Here is an 11,971-nt window from a genome sequence, read left to right as displayed (position 1 = left end):
ATTACATTAGTATCTTCATATTGATAGTAAAAACATTTAAGTTAACATTCATTGTCAATCTGAACTCCTACCTAATACACTAGTTAATACAATAGTTAATAAACATAAAATGACACACTTAAATAAATTTTATTTCATAGGTAAATTTTTCATTATTTAAATAAATCATATTATTATATAATTAAAATTTTTATTTTTGAAAAGATGGTTGAATATTTATTGGTTGAAAAGGGGAACTTGAAGGGTGGGTCGATGTGCTCTTGGTGGTGTTGTTGGTGCTCTGCGGTTGCGGCTTAGATCTACTCCACAAGGCAGCAACGACTGAATGCAACACAACAACGAATGAATGCAACGAGTGAAGGAGTGCAGGGCTGCAGCAAGGATTGAATGCTTGAGTGAAGGAAGCGTGAATGCAAAGGAAGAGAGAACACTAAATTTTAAATGCCCCTGTTGCTAGGTCAACGAGATTCATTTTTGGGGTGCAAGGATGCAGATTCGCTGGTGGGGTGTAGGGGTGTAGTGCGGTAACAATTTTCTTTTGGGTAATGATTAGATGACTTCTTTTTTATACCACTTTTATTACCACTCTGCGTGGCAAGTGTATTAAGCCATTTAAATATAATATTTAATTTATAAATAAATTTAAATTAAATTAGAGCAATTAAGTTTGTATATTCGCGCATGGGCTTTGAAATGAAAAGCTGGAACCCTAATATTCACATTTCAACATTTTCGAAACATCACGTTCTCATCCTTAGTGCTTCTCTACTCTGCTGTTCAAAATCAAATTCTTCCATCTACTCCATCTCGGAAGTCCAATTTTTTGGAAGCCAAAAGTTGTCCAACAAAACCCCATTTTGTAGCTTAGGTTTTAAAATGTCAAACTTCATCTTCGTGACCAATCTTCCATTGTCGAATCCTCAATCTGGAACCCATTGACGAGCCCCATTATCTTTCTGGAAGCTTGCGACCCTCTGCGAACGAAGCCCACCATCGTTGATCTTCCTTCATTTCCTTGTTCGTTGCTCACTGTCAAATTCAAAAATGGGGTTTGGAATTTTTGAACCCTTGTGCTGCCTTCTCCTTTCTCCCTTAGGTTTTATGAGCGCACACATGATTTTGTTGATTTGGTGTGTCTCCTTGTGTTGCGGTGTCCAACCGGTTATTTGGGGATTCTAATTTCACCCCTCCGTTGATTGATTTCAAATAATGTGATGAGTCGTTGTTTTTAACATTTTTTAGCATTTGGATTCTTGGTGATTTATTGTGCTGTTTGGGATAACATTTAATTGATAACGAAGGTGAAATTTGGGAATGAACAGTTGTGTCTCTGCCTCCATTTTTCATTGATCGCAAAAATTGGGTGTCCTAGTTATAAATTTAACCTGCAACCATGACAAGTTAAGTTGTAACCCAGCATACACGTTTTGGATAGATATAAAAAACATTATTTATAAAGGGTAGTTGCATACCCAATGGCCTCCCAAATGTGGTCGACCCTTCCAACATGTGCACACCAATAACATACCAAATACCATTTATGCTAAATCAAGTAATTTTTCATTGATCGCAAAAATTGGGTGTCCCAATTTAAAATTTAACCTGCAACCCATGACAAGTTAAGTTGTAACCCAGCATAAACATTTTGGACAGATATAAAAACTGTTATTTATAAAGGGCAGCTGCATACCCAATTGTCTCCCAAATGTGGTCCACTTTCCCAACATTTGCAGACCAGTAAAACACTAAATACCATTTATGCAAAATCAAGTAATTTTTCATTGATCGCAAAAATTGGGTGTCCCAGTTATAAATTTAACTTGCAACCCATGACATGTTAAGTTGTAACCTAGCATACACTTTTTGGATAGATATAAAAAACGTTATTTATAAAGGGCAGTTGCATACCCAATTACCTACCAAATGTGGTCCACTTTCAGAGCATGTGCAGACCAATAACACCCCAAATACCATTCATGCTAAATCAAGTAATTTTTCATTGATTGCAAAAATTGGGTGTCCCAGTTATAAATTTAACCTGCAACCCATGACAAGTTAAGTTGTAACCTAGCATACACTTTTTGGACAGATATAAAAAATGTTATTTATAAAGGGCAGTTGCATACCCAATGACCTCCCAAATGTGGTCCACTTTCAAAGCATGTGCAGACCAATAACACACCAAATACCATTCATGCTAAATCAAGTAATTTTTCATTGATCACAAAAATTGGGTGTCCCAGTTTAAAATTTAACCTGCAAGCCATGACAAGTTAAGTTGTAACCCACCATTCACTTTTTGGACAAATATAAAAAACGTTATTTATAAAGGGCGTACCCAATTGTCTCCCTAATGTGGTCGACCCTCCCAGCATGTCCAATAACACACCAAACACCATTTCTTCTAAATCAACTAATTGTGCATTGGTGGCGAAAGTTCCCTGGGGCAGTTTTAAATTTAACCTGCAACATGTGAAAAGTTAAGTTGTAACCCACCATACACTTTTTAGACACGTAAAAACTTCATTTATAAAGGGCAATTGCATACACAATTCCCTCCCAATTTTGGTCGACCCTCCCACCTTGTGCACACCAATAGGAGAACCAATAACCTATTCTTATAAATCAACTAATTGTGCATTGGTGGGAAAAGTTCCTTGGGACAGTTTTAAATTTAATCTGCAACTCATTCAAAGTTAAGTTGTAACCCACCATACACTTTTTGAACATATGTAATTTGCTTGATTTATAAAGGCCAGCTGCATACAACATTGTACCCCAACACCTAAGTACACACACAAATTTGAGTCTGGCTTACTACAAAGCTATCATTTTCACTTACAAGACATAACATAAAAAATTATAACCGTCAACAGAAATTGAAAAGTACTAATGAAATTATATTGTTCATGAATATAAAGGTCCCAACTTAGGGAAATAATATAAAATTTTAACGTGCTATTGAAATAACTACAAATACCAAAACTCTTTACAACTATTTTTTCAACCTCCTCCTTCCATAACTCGCAAAAGGAGTTCGAATTGAACGAATTTTGTACCGTGGGCGTGGATGATGCTTCATTCGCGCATACATATTATTTTCCTCTAATTGTACATTGTTTTCATTACTTTCATGACCTTGATGATGTTGATCAACAAAATTGCCACCGAAAACATAAGTATTACTATGTGCATAAGAAGGAGAGTCAATGTCTAAACCACTTCCACCAACATTGTCATAATCCTTGCAATGACCCTTTTCTTCATAAGTTCGACAATATCCCTTAGGCAGTTGTTTGCTCCTTTCCTTCATCTTTGTTTTTAAATTCTGAATTGATTGTTTAAGTTTCGCAATCATAGCTTCTTGTTGTAAAATTTCACGCATAAGTTCTTCTTGTTGCTCCCTTTGTCTTCTGAATCAACAAATGCTTAAAAGCCCATAACTGCAATTTTTTTAACAAAGTTAACTAATAATTCGTGACCATATATTATAAAACATGAAATGTAGTATTAATGCATTATAAATAATGCTTGATATTAATGTTGGGAGGTTCGACCACATTTGGGAGGCCATTGGGTATGCAACCGCCCTTTATAAATAATGTTTTTTATATCTGTCCAAAAATTGTAAGCTGGGTTACAACTTAACTTGTCATGGGTTGCAGGTTAAATTTATAATTGGGACACCCAATTTTTGCGATCAATGAAAAATGGAGGCAAAGACACACAACTGTTCATTCCCAAATTTCACCTTCGTTATTGTACTAGTCCAGAGAAGGTGGTTCGGTTTTAGGCCGAGAGGATAGATGGATTTTTAGCATATGGCAGATCGGGAGTGGTAGATCGGATCAGCATGGAACCGAGGGAGAATATTAACTGAATTAAATTTCGTGTTTGGTGGTATTTTTAGGAATTAATAAGGTTGTTATTATATTTAGAGATATTTTAGGAGTAAAAGATAATTTCATTTTTATTTTTTATTTGTAGAATTTAATATTTTGTCACTGATTATTCTATAAATAAGAAGGTTACTCCCATGGTCAAGGGATGAGAGATTTTTTACCTAAGTAAGTCTAAAATACTTTCTTTTTGTTTTGGTGAAGAATTATCTAGTATTTTTCTGAACCAGAACATTGACGCCCACCTTGGGGTACGGTAAAACTCGATCCTGACCCCACTCGAAGAACGAGCAAAGATAGACAGAACTGAAGATGAACAGAGGCAGAGGTGCAGCACGTGAAGGGCCGTCTAGGCAGTAGATAATGTAGAGCATTCTGGAGCTGCAACGACAAAATGAGGAAATCAAACTGAAGGCAAAAGCTGACTAGGTTCAGCTAGAAAAGGAGAGGGAGGAAACCCGTAAGAAAGCAGAGGAAGATCTACAGGCTCTTCGGGAAGAGGCTCTGGGAGAGAGAGAAAGACTACGTAAAGAGGCCGAAGAAACACACCGACGCCTAGAAGATGCACTTCGACAACAAGAACAGCTGCGGAAGGCAAACGAAGAGATGCAAAACAGACTAGAAGCCACCAGGATTGGTTACCGATATGCCAGTCGGTTAAATCCCGAGGTTGGCGACGCCAACCCTCTAGCAAATACGATCATGGAGGAGCCAATTCCACAAAATTTCGTGATCCCAAAGATCGCACCCTTCACAGGAAGCTCTGATCCAGAGTTACATTTAAAAGCATTTCAGGCCCGGATGTTGATATCAGGGGGGAATGACGCAATATGTTGTAAAATGTTTATGGGCACGCTAGCCGAAATCGCTCTTGAATGGTTCAACATTATTCTGAGATCCTCAATCAACTTGTTCGCCGATTTCAAACATGTTTTCCTGGAAAGATTTTCGGCTAACAGGGTCAAGCCAGTGGAGATGGCAGACATGTTTGACATACGACAGAATGCTGAAGAGTCATTGAAACAGTTCCTCAATCGCTTCACCAATATTAGCATGAGGGTAGTCAACCCTAATGAGGGCTTACTTGTAAAAGCCTTTGTGAAGGGGCTCTGAGCCAGTTCCTTCGGTGAATCCCTGTATCGGATCCCCTCGAAGACCTTAATGGAGATTAGGCAAAGGGCAACTGTGGAGATAGAGACCGAAGAGGCCATGCGTCATAAAAAAGTAGGGGACAAGAGAACACTGGCCCATACCAAGAGTGAACGAGATATCAAAACTTTTCGAAGAGAAAGGACTCCACCTCGGACTAGACCGGATCGTCGTTTCGTTCCTTACATAACATAGCAAAGGACTGAGTATCGACGAATTCGGAAAATCCCAAGTTTCAAGTTGGCTCTAGCCGAAATATTAGAAGATGCGGAAATATCTAAACATTTGCGCTATCCCAATATTACAGGGAGAACACTCGAAAGTAGACCGGACGCTTGGTGTAAGTTTCACCAGGCCAGAGGTCATGACACAAACTCGTGTTACGCTTTAAATAACCAACTCTCTACGTTGGCCGACAGGGGACTCATGGGGAAATATATGAAATCTGATACAGATGAGGAACCATCTGGAACTCGTCCGGTCCCCGATTTGCATAAGACACCTGTGCTAGGGGATTTCAATACGATAGCAGGAGGTTTCGCGGGAGGAGGACAGACAAGCTCGGCTAGGAAAAGATATGTAAGGAGTGTCATGACTACGACCAAAATCGAAAGGCCGAAGAAAGTTCCGGCTATAGTGTTTTCAAGTGAAGACTTAAAGGGAGTAGTTCCACATGAAGATGATCCTATAGTCTTGTCTGTTATCATGATGGGAAGGAATGTTCATAGACTGCTAGTTGATCAAGGGAGTTCTGCCGATGTGATGTTCTGGAACACCTATACAGGGCTGCAAATACCGACGGACCAATTAAGGCCTTTTGATGGAGTACTTGTTGGTTTCTCAGGAGATCAGGTGGAAGTTAAAGGGTATGTTGATCTTCGAACGACTTTTAGAGACAAAGAAGATGCTAAAACTATATTTATACGTTATATAGTTGTCAACGCACCTTCATGATACAACTTACTGCTAGGAAGGCCTTCTATCAATAAATTGGGAGCAGTGGTATCGACGGTCCATTTGAAAATGAAGTTTCCTACTGATGATGGGAAAGTGCTCACTTTATCAGTAAATCAGGAAGTCGCTCGCAAATGTTATGAAGATAGTCTAAGGTCAAGAAGGAAGGTAGCGTATTCAGTCAGCACAACGGAGGTGGTCATAGATCCCGAGTTAGATCCTAGACTAGTACATTCCGAGAGAAGACCCCAGCCCGTAGGAGAGATAAAGGAAGTACTCATAGAGGGCAAGAAATTAAGAATTGGAGGGGATTTGAGTTTAGAACAAGAGCAACATCTTGTACAAGTACTGAAGAAAAACCTTTCTTCATTTGCTTGGAGTGTAGCAGATATGACAGGAATAGATCCCGATTTTTTATGCCATAAACTCAACATTAATCCCTCGGCTAAACCTAAAGTTCAGAGGCGTAGACGGTTGAGTGGGGATCACGCCCAGGCAGCTACCGATGAGGTATGTAAGCTATTAGAAGCGGCTCATATCCGGGAGATACAATATCCGACTTGGTTAGCGAATGTGGTGATGGTAAAAAAGTCCAATGGAAAGTGGAGAATGTGCGTTGATTTTACTGACTTAAACAATGCATGCCCAAAGGATTCGTATCCTTTGCCTAATATAGATGCGTTGGTTGATAGTGCATCAGGTTGTGCTTTGTTAAGTTTCTTGGATGCTTATTCAGGCTATAATCAGATAAAAATGCATTCATTAGATGAAGATAAGACAACATTCATGGGAGGAACGACTAATTACTGTTATCGGGTAATGCCTTTCGGCTTAAAGAATGCAGGAGCTACCTATCAAAGGTTAATGGATCGAATTCTGGTGTCCATGTTAGGGAGGAATGTGCATGCGTATGTTGACGATATGGTAGTCACCTCGGTAGAGGAGAAAAAGCATCAGAGAGATCTGGAGGAATTATTTGTCACAATTAACAAATACAGGCTCAAACTTAATCCCGAGAAGTGTGTTTTTGGGGTTAAGGCAGGGAAGTTTCTGGGTTTCTTGCTTACCGAAAGGGGAATAGAAGCTAATCCAGATAAATGTGCAGCCATCATAAATATGAGGAGTCCAAACAATGTTAAAGAAGTACAGAGATTGACGGGGAGGATGGCGGCCTTGTCCCATTTTCTCGCTAAAAATGGAGATCGGGGTTTTCCTTACTTCCAATGCTTGAAGAAAAATGAAAAGTTTCAATGGACTGATCAATGCGAGGAAGCTTTTCAAAAGTTAAAATAGTATCTAGGTAAACCACTGGTATTGTGCAAACCCGAGAAGGGTGCTGATCTAGCGTTATATATCTCGGTGACCGAGCATGCAGTTAGTTCGGTATTGGTACGAGAGTCTGGTGGGGATCAGAAGCCTGTGTATTTCGTAAGCAAGGTACTTCATGGGGCTGAGGTAAGATACCCGACTATAGAGAAGGCCGCGTTGGCTATAGTGGTGTCAGCTCGACGTTTAAGACATTATTTCCAAAATCATAGTGTCAAGGTGATGACGGATTTGCCGATCAGGTACATACTGCAAAAACCTGATATATCAGGTAGGTTGGTTAAATGTGCAATAGAGCTCTCGGAGTATGGGATACAATATGAATCACGAGGGCCGATCAAAGCTCAGTTTTTAGCTGATTTTTTGGTAGAGTTATCTGAACCACCTGTTGCGGATCGGCGCGTAAAAGAAATATCATAGATTTTATCAGTGGATGGGGCTTCTAATTTGAAAGGAAGTGGTGCTGGTATAGTCTTAGGAGGACCAGAGGGAGTCTTGATTGAGCAATCTTTGAGATTTTCTTTCAAAGCTAGTAACAACCAGGCAGAATATGAGGCTTTGATAACAGGGATGCTTTTAGCTAAAGAAATGGGTATCACTAGGTTGTTAGTCAAAAGCGATTTTGCATTAGTAGCAGGGCAAGTGACCAGAGAATTCCAGGCTCGTGATCCGCAGTTAGCTAAATATTTAGAGGTAGTCCAATCTATTGCAAAAAATTTTGTTCTCTTTGAGTTCGTGCATGTTCCGAGGGAGCAAAATTGCCGAGCTGATTTGTTATCCAAGTTGGCTAGTTGTTCGAAACCAGGGCAACATAAGTCGGTGATAAGAGAAACGTTGGTAGCTCCTCGGGTAGATACACGGGAGAAACATCAAGTTTTGGAGATTTTGATGGCTGAAGAATCTTGGATGACACCTTTAAGAAGCTATCTTGCAGATAACAAGTTACCTGAGGATGTGAATGAGGCGCGAAAAATAAAGAAAAACTCAAGCTGATATACACTGATCGATGGCCATTTGTTTAGGTATGGATTTTCTAGGCTTTTGATGATTTGTGTAGCAAGGAGGGAGGCGTTTCGGCTCATGACCGAGCTCCATGAGGGCATATGTGGAAGTCAAGTTGGAGGGAGAGCATTGATGTTGCAGATAGTTCGGGGAGGGTTCTTTTGGCCCACTATGAAAAATGACTGTATGGAGTATGTCAGGAAATGCGAGTCATCTCAGAAACATGCAGATTGGAGTCATGCGCCACCCGAGGTGCTGCACTCTATTAATACACCTTGGCCCTTTCACACTTGGGGAATAGACATTCTGGGTCTGTTTCCTAAAGGGGTGAGACAGTTCAAGTTTTTTATTGTTGTAGAATATTTTACAAAGTGGATTGAAGCCGAGCCGATTGCTGTGATTTCGGGTAGTCGGGTTCGAGAATTTATCTGGAAGAATATAATATGCTGATTTGGTGTTCCACGCCGAATTATTTCGGACAATGGAACTCAGTTTGAATGCTCACAGGTGAGGAAATTATGCGATGAAGTCGGGGTTAAGCAGGTTTTTTCTTCGGTGGAGCATCCTCAAACGAATGGCCAAGCAGAAGCGGCCAATAAAGTGATATTAAGGGGTGTGAAACGAAGGTTGATGGCAGCAAAAGGAGAGTGACCAAATGAGATACACCGAGTGTTGTGGGCGTACCACACCACACCTCAGACGTCTACCCGAGAAACTCCATTTACCTTGGTATACGACACATATGCAATGATCCCGATAAAAGTTATGGAAAACACGAGAAGAGTGAGGTTGTTTGATGAGGAGGTTTCCGAAGTTGGGTTGCGGGCAAACCTTGATGTTATAGACGAAGTCAGATTTCAGGTGAAGCAATGAAGAGGCGGTTAGAGAGAAGTTACAAGACTAAGGTAATACCTCGGGGTTTCCAGGCATAGGATTTGGTACTAAGGAAGGCACAGTTAATTCAGATGGATAGTAAGTTGGCGCCAAAGTGGACCGGGCCTTATCGTGTTAAAGAAGTATTGGGGGAAGGAGCTTACAAATTGGAGACACTAGAGGGAAAGGAGATACCACGGACATGGAATGCGGCGAATTTGCGTTTTTACTTTAGTTAATACTTTAGCTAAATTGTTTTGTTCTGTAGAGATGTTTTTCTTGGTTTTAATTTTTTAAATATAATGTTATTCAGTACTACTCTTTTTTATTCCAAGCCTATGTGCTTGAGGTTTTAAAGAACCTTTGTGTTCTATTCCAAGCCTATGTGCTTAAAGTTTTAAAGAACCTTTGTGTTCTATTCCAAGCCTATGTGCTTGAAGTTTTAAAGAACCTTTGTGTTCTATTCCAAGCCTATGTGCTTGAAGTTTTAAAGAACCTTTGTGTTCTATTCCAAGCCTATGTGCTTGAAGTTTTAAAGAACCTTTATGTTCTATTCCAAGTCTATGTGCTTGAGGTTTTAAAGAACCTTTGTGTTCTATTCCAAGGCCATGTGCTTGAGGTTTTAAAGAACCTTTGTGTTTATTCCAAGCCTATGTGTTTGAGGTATAAAGAATTTTTGTGTTCTATTCGTATAAGTATTGGCTAAGAGAGATTAGCTAAATTGGTGTGGCTGAGAGCTCGGTTTATAACCGAGATAAGAGGTAGTAGAAGTGTAAGTATTGGCTAAGAGAGATTAGCTAAACTGGTGTGACTGAGAGCTCAGTTTATAATCAAGATAAGAGGTAGTAGAAGTGTAGGTATTGGTTAAGAGAGGTTAGCTAAACTGGTGTGACTGAGAGCTCGGTTTATAATTGAGATCAGAGGTAATAAAAGTGTGGGTATTGGCTAAGAGATTAGCTAAAGTGGTGAAATGGAGAGCTCGGTTTATAACCGAGGTCAAAGTTAGGAGAAGTGTAGATATTAGATATTAAGGAACTGATTAAACTAGGGTGATCGAGATCGAGGTTGTAGGGCATTGAAATCGGTTAGGGGTGTTGTAACATCCCTGGCGCACCACGCCCAGAGCATGTCAGGTTACTACAGCTCGATGCACCCCAACCCCTCACCCTTCTCCGTCCATTCATACTGGGTGGGTTGTTGCCAGTGGGAATCGAACCCCTAACCTGACCTTTAACACCTCTGGCACGCCAACAGATGCTACCAGTTAAAGGTCAGGTTAGGGGTTCGATTCCCACTGGCAACAACCCACCCAGTATGAATGGACGGAGAAGGGTGAGGGATTGGGGTGCATCAGGCTGTAGTAACCTGACATGCTCTGGGCGTGGTGCGCTAGGGATGTTACAGGTGTAGTATAGAACAGTTGGCAATCGGGATTATTTAAAAGTTGGTTAAATTAAGATTGATTGTATAAGTTAGAAGTACATAGTTTCTTAGTATCAAGTAGGGAGTTCGAGGGGAAAAATAAGCAAGAGATTTAACAACAAAAATATGGAGAAGTAAGGTTGAGTGTTTGTGCACAATGTTGAATAGATAGACAAGTAAGAAGCAGCAAATACAAAAAACCAAGTTCAAAAGGTAGTACAAAAAATAATAAGCCTAAATACAAAGTAGGGAATCTCAGTCATCGGCATCCACCAGTTGTCCATTGACCACGGACTTAGAGATGTCCGCTAGAGATAAATCTGCATCAGGGTAGAGAACTCGGACTTGATCAAGAGCAAGCTGGAATCCCATGTTCAGGGAAGAACTGATTTGGTCTTTGAGAAGTTCTGAGCTGTTAAGAAGATCTTTCTCTTTGAGAACCCAACTTTTCTTCTCGGCTTCCAAAGTCTTCAGTTGATTGTGTAAATCAGCAAGCAATTCGTCCTTTTCCTTTATTTGGTTGGCTAGCTCGGCAATTTCATTGGTCAAGCGAGAGGTTTCGATTTGGGAAAGTGCCAAAGCTTGGTCCTTTTGTTCTAAGTCAAGGGATTTCTGAGTGGATTGGAGGTTGAATTGGTCCATCAGCATAAAGCTGGATGCCTCGGCTTTATGGAGATTAGCCAGGATACTCTCGTGAAGAGTTTTGAGGTCTTGAGTCCTTAGTAGGTTGATATCGTGGCGGAGGTAGATGTGTTTCCGACCATGTTGAGAATGAAGGAATTAGGGGTGCCAGAAGCTCATCTCGGTGTCATCCACTGTCTGATGGGGGGCCAACTAAATTTGTGAGGTTGAGTGTTGTGAGGTGGCTTCAATTACTTTTTTGCCTCGGGATTTGAATTTTCTGGTCAAGGGCTCGAGATCGGGTTCTGATGTCTCTTCATGAAGCTCAATACGAGGAGGGGGAGCCAAAGGACTCGCACCAAGTGTTATGGTTTTTTGCTTTTTGAGTTGGCGAGCTCGTTTTAACATATCTTCATGGGACATCGCCATCAGGCTCTCTGCAAAAATAAGTAGAATTAGTTAAAAGGGAGGTGGTATTAAGTATAAGATAATAAAAGGACAGTAGTAAAGTAAGTACCGATGTGGAATTTTAGATCCACCACTCGGAACTCCAGCTTTAATAATTTTCGGGTATCAAAAATAACATCCAGTTGTTCCAGCATCAGGCAATCTTTTTTCTCAGAAGGGTCCAGGTCTTCTAATTGCCGAGGGGATTGAAGGTTGGGCGATTGGCACCAATATAAGGGGAAGCCTTCTAGGAGGGAAGGACTGTGATCGGGGGCGAC

The sequence above is a fragment of the Vigna unguiculata genome, chromosome 2 (genome assembly GCF_004118075.2).
Source record: "Vigna unguiculata cultivar IT97K-499-35 chromosome 2, ASM411807v1, whole genome shotgun sequence".
In the NCBI taxonomy this organism is placed as follows: domain Eukaryota; kingdom Viridiplantae; phylum Streptophyta; class Magnoliopsida; order Fabales; family Fabaceae; genus Vigna; species Vigna unguiculata.
The sequence above is the reverse complement of the archived record's forward strand: the minus strand, read 5'-3'. Positions refer to the sequence as shown.